A 6,133-nucleotide genomic window follows, 5' to 3' on the forward strand; every position below is an offset into this window, starting at 1 on the left:
TCAATGCTAAACGAATGACACTCAGACCAGTGCTTTGCAAACCATGCTCTAGGTAACCTCAGGTGTTCAGCTAGAGGAAGCTCACAGAGTGCAGCAGAGAATAGAAGCACCAAGTAAGTGAAAATACAGCAAGTCCACCACCCTGGCTTCCACCTCCACTCTGGGATTTTGGGCTTTTGTTTTTTATTTTCTGTAGAGGGTCTTCACATACAATTTCATACCAAGAAAAGGCCTCAAATTAATTTTTTTAGCAGCCACTGATATATTTTTAAATGCTATAAATTCCAAAACCACACAGTGTAATCTCTATGACCTGTTGTGAAATTGTAAGATTTCTTGGTGGAGAAAGACTGAAGACTTGCCAAATCTAAATGATTTGGACAGTTAGAAAATATATAGGTTAATGGTTTATATTAAAATGCTAAAATGACTGAAAAGCAGCAGTCAAGGTGCTGTGCTGTGGTTAGGGTATGGTTTCCTGTAGTCTAGATTAGGTAAAGGAGACAGTGCCACGTGCAATAAGTTGTAGTACAAGAGTGACTTAAGAGGCATCATGTTGGAGGGGAATATCAAAATCCACATAGACAGTCACGATTTCATACATTTCATAGGAACAACCCATGTATCAGAAAACAGTGGAGAACAAGTTTACCAGTGAATGGGCAGGCTTGACTGGCCTGAGAAGAAGTCAATGTGGGCACAGTCCCTGGACCAGCTAAGGCAAAAAGTAGAGCAAGATCAGTTTTGGAAAGTAAGAGTGAGAGTCCTGGTTTGCTAAGAAATGCTGGATTGAAAACACATGAGGAATGGGTCCTCTTCTCCCAAAGATCCTTTACCCTTGAATTGAGTAGGCAGCCTCTGTCCAGAGAGATGAGCATAGAAAACTCTAGAAGTTGCTCTGACACCATCTCTCTCTTCAGCTGACCTTTGGACCTAGAAACCAGAGGGGTATCAACTCTGCTGTTACTGCCTGAGAGGTTAAGTTGTAAGGAGTCAAATGCATCCCTCTAGCATTTGCAGTTAATAACAACAGAATTGGTGCAAAATTTCTGAGCACAGATGTGTTTTCTAGATTATATATATATATATATATATATATATATATACATACACATACACACATATATGTATACAAACATCATAAGCATTCTTGGGCTACAAGCACAAAAAATGGAATATTTAAGCCTTTAAAAAGTTATTAGAAGAATACATGAGTTTCTTGTAGAATTATAGATAATGAACAAACAAATCTCATAAAAAATGAGAACAGGGTTAAGATTTGGGGAATCTCAGTGGCAGAAGCCTGTGGATCCCCTCTCTGGAGGCTGCCCTTAAATATTCCAGCTTGCTTCCACATCTGCCTGACTCCAATCACATCTTTTCAAGGTCTCAGAAAGTATTTGGCTGTTTCCAGGGAATTTCAATCCTCCATGTAATCAAGTATGACAAGGAGAAAGGATAAGTAAAGCTAGGAGAACTCTGCGAGCTAGGAAGCTTCTACAGTATGTAACTGTTGCATACACTTTATTCACTAGTCTAGGAGTCATGGAGGAAGACATCTGAGATGTACTGGAATATGATGATCTGGGTCAGTCAAATACAGTCCTCTTGATGACAGTGATTTTGAGAAACAATAGAAACAAAGTAAGTTTCTCTGTGGTCAGCTGTTTGGTAGAGCCCAGTGACGAGAGGAGAGCGGCTCAAATGTGCTCTTACAACATGACCGTGCTTACCCAAGTATTGTATTATATTTGTCTAGTTACTTGTCTATTGTAATTGTCTAGTTACTTTTTTCAGTCCTGGGAGTGACTAGAAGCATCTCAGAGATAGGGGCTGTTTCTTGTTCACCTTTGCATCTCTAATCACTGTACCACAGTTAGATGATTAATAAACATTTCCCACATGCTAAATGAAAAACATGTCCATCAGACTCAGGATGGACTTAGCTATTTGGTCAGGAAAGTTGTGTATTCACCAGGCAAAACTTTTGAGTAAAATAAGGGGGGAGTAGAGGAAAATGAGACCTTTGATCCAAGACTCAGGACACAAAAATAGTTGGGAGGTTAGTTAGAAATAAACCCTGCAGTAAGCTCATGGGAAGCAGATCTCCACAACAGAAGCTGAAGCAAATGAACCCTGGGAGGTGGTTCTGATCTCTGCCCATCTTGGTCCCTGAGGCAAAGCCTGGCTGATCTTGTTAAAGGTTGGGGCTGTTATCTCCAAACAGGTTCTGCAACCTCAAATGCTGGGTCCTCCTCCATCTATACTTCCTCTTCCAAATATTTGTCCTAAAATGGAAGAAGTAAATGAGAGAGAGGCTGGCTGTGTGGTTCTCCTTGAGCCTCATCCCCTACCCAAAGAGAAATGGTTAATATTTCACTTTCTGTATAACCCATGAATAAACTATTTATATAATGCCTGATTTCTAGGCAATTTAATTACATGTTCTAATCCCCAGAAGGATTTCTTGAACTGCAGAGTTGAGGAGATTTCCTTTTCTAAATTAAGTCTTGTTGGTCATATGCCCCACCTATGGAATTCAATGATAATAAAACCACCTCCAATCCTGCCACCAAGAAGGCCCATTAGAAAACACTGCTTCTTTGAGTGGGACTTGACCCAAATACTAGCAAAAAATTCAGATCATTCCTGATTATCCTTAGTGTTTACTGATGGTGCCTACTTGTGGATTACACTCATCTACTCAGAATTTTTGAGGTATAGATTAAATAGGACTATCAGCTCTTTGTGTAACTTACATGCTAATTGCCTGAGCTTTAGAATGTGATCAAAGCCAAAGCCCCCTAGTGGTCAGGATGAAGATCCACAGCTGTTGTGGAGCGGGCAAGCAGCTCAGCAGAAGAAATGTCACATGTCTGGCAGGAAGACACAAAAGGGGAATCTGAGTCCGAAGGCAGACGGCTTCTACAGTAACATTAGTACCAAAGAAAAGGATGAGAATATCATTAACTATAGAATAAATACATAAAAATGTAACAATATTTGAAATCAAATAGCAACTCTATCCTTTAATAAAGCATTATATTACCTTCTCGGGAAGCATGTATCTAAAATTATAATAGTTCAAATTGCTTTAGGTTCCACTCAGAAACATTTTGTTAAAAGATTGCCTTACATCATATTTGAAAAACATAAGCAGACTTTTACCAAATATAGACACAAGGATCATAAACTGAAAATAGAAACCAGAAGACAGGCTCAGTGGAAACCAAGGGAATAGTGACATTGTATTACACTTGGCAGTGAAGAAATAAAAATCTATAGTGATTTACTACCTTTACATAAGAATAAAGAATTAGGCAAAAAAAATATTTAAACTATCAGAAATAGACACTTTTTGGCAATAAGCAATGAAGAAGATTTATTTAACTCTGGAGAAGGTTGGCAGAAAGGGACTAAAATGAGAAACAATAACATCACATATTAACTTTGTTCTTAAACATCCACATTTAATGTATCAACTTTGGCTGTTGTTATATGCCTTGGCAACTCAATAAAGTTACTGAAATGGAAAATTGAAAATTTTTATTGTGATATTTCCAATTTCCCTACCAGTGGAATAGTTTAATAATAAGCCATTACATATGCTTTCAGCATTCTCATTAAAATGAGTGAGCTATCATTTTTATTTCAATTCCTAGTTATCAGCAACTTTATTTACCAGTGCATCTTAAGTGGAACACAAAGCTCAGCTAACCATTGTGGCTGTACTTTCCCAATAGGCGAGTATTGTCTATTGCAAAGGCATAGAATTTTAAATCTGGAAGAAATCCTAAGTGATTTCATATTCCATATTTCATTGTGTCAATGCAGAAACTGAGGCTCAGAAAGGTTAAGTAACTTGCCCTAAATCAATAACTAGTCAATGGCAGAGTAGATACCATGATTTGTTACACCAGAGTATCTTTATTACACCAGAATGTTTTATTACATCAGAGTATCTTGGAGTCTAAATATTATTTCAGTAGCAATTGTTGAACATTGGCCTACACATTTCTGTCTGGCAAAAAAAAAAAAAAAGGCCAAAGAGAAGCCTTAATTTATTGAAAGTCTATTTCAGCTCTATCACAAGGAATGCCAGATTGCAAAGGACTCAGAATCCATTTATGAATATAGTCACCATTACTTGGGAATGGATATTTCACTTCTGGCTTTTATGAATCTGCCCTCACCTTTTTTACATTTTAATTGTCTATAAAATGTATCTATACATTCACATCAGAGTTGTATGGAATGTCAATGACTCCCTAATTTGTAAGGTGATATGTTCATAAAGCAGCATTAATTCTTTTGTTGGTCTTTGCAAAGTAAATCTACTTTTAATCCGGTACCTGCTATTAAGCTGTTCATATCATTAATTTATTTCCTCTTTAAGCAGCAATTTGTGCATGTTTTCTTTGGTTCAGGTCTACATAAAACATTTACCTTCACTATTAACCCTCCTGAGGCAGCTGGCTTGATCAGAAGAGGAGCAGGGTAGAGGATCCAACTCAGCTCAGTGGCCAATAAGCCACGTGACCTTGAGCAAATCATTTATCTCCTCTGAACCTTTCTTCACATGCAAAAGGTAGGACATCAATTTCATGACCTCCAAAATCCAAAACTGTGCATTTCTAAATTGCTAATTTTAAGCCCTTATTAATAATTACTATACTTATACACTAAACTTCCATCCCATTTACCTCTATACACCTGGCACATATTTCTGTCCTAGCATTGAAACAAATAAATAAACTACAATAAAATGAGGTATCTCCCTTACCACACTGTGAACTCCATAAAAGGTTAACTCATTTTTATAGGCTCAGTGCCTGGCAGAGTTGACATCCCATAAATGTTTGATATATGAATGGATGGATGGATGATTGCCACAGCAAAACAGTAAAAAGAGCTTAAGTATATGAGTTTACATTATCGCTCTAAATAGCCAGAGATCATTGTCCTAAACCTTATCAGAAGAGCTAGCACTTACATGTAATTTTGCCTGTTTACAGCTTAATGGACTTCACAGTACATCTCTTATAGACAAATCCCTTCCTGACTAACCTTATACTCTTTTTTTTCCAGTGGAGGTGCTAGGGAGTGAACCTGGGGCCTCATACATGCACACAATATATGAGGTGTATATTATATAGTTATTTATAATATATGTATGTATATAATTGGTTATGCTATTACAGTTGTCCCCATTTTCCCCCCTTTTCCCAACTCTACCCAGCCCCACCCCTCAGGCAGTCCCCACACTGTTTTCCACAATCTTATATTCTTAATCTTCCTTCTTGACCATAAACATTCTAAGTTAAGATCTGTGCCTTATTCATTGTGCCATTCTGTATATATTCACTGCACTTGTGGGATCTTGCATCAGTTTTAACCAATTATGGCTAAAAGAGAGCAGCTTTAATATAATTATTCAGTAAATAATACATTTGATAATAAAGTAGTTTTTTCAGGGAAAAAGGTTTGGAACAAGTTATCTTTGATGATAAAATTCTAACTTTTTGTTCTTTCAGCTGTTATGAATTTCAAAATCTCACCCCTATAAAAATCATTCATTCTTAGTCACTATATTTTCCTTCATATGGTCAGTTCATAATTAATGTAACATAGTTAGGTCTAATGAAATCTGAAAGATCTCACAGAGGAAAGGAAGCATGAAAAGTCCTTTATACTTCAGTTGCAGTTCCAAAAATAAAAGTCACAGTAGAGTTGTAGTATTTGCATGAATGCAGTTTATATGAAATCCAGTGGCATGGCAAAAGCATTCCCCTTACCTTGCGTGCAAATCATCTGTGTGCTGCTTTAATAGACTCTTTGTCAAATGTTAATAGTCCACCACTCCCATGTGAAATAGCAGCAGAATACTGAGTCCCGGTGGAACGCCCTCCCCTCTTTTAACTTATTACCATGTGATTTCAGTGTATTTATTTTAGGAAGATGTGTTTCTGTTCTCTGACATATGCATTTCTCTGATTGAAGGATGCTTTCCCTACATGAAGTTCTCTTTTTCAGGCAACATAAGTTTCTTGATTGCTATCTCATGGCTTTCACACACTCACAACTCCATATTGGCATAAACAATCTATATTAGCACAAACATAATGTTAATATT

The sequence above is a fragment of the Phyllostomus discolor genome, chromosome 5 (assembly GCF_004126475.2).
Source record: "Phyllostomus discolor isolate MPI-MPIP mPhyDis1 chromosome 5, mPhyDis1.pri.v3, whole genome shotgun sequence".
NCBI lineage: Eukaryota > Metazoa > Chordata > Mammalia > Chiroptera > Phyllostomidae > Phyllostomus > Phyllostomus discolor.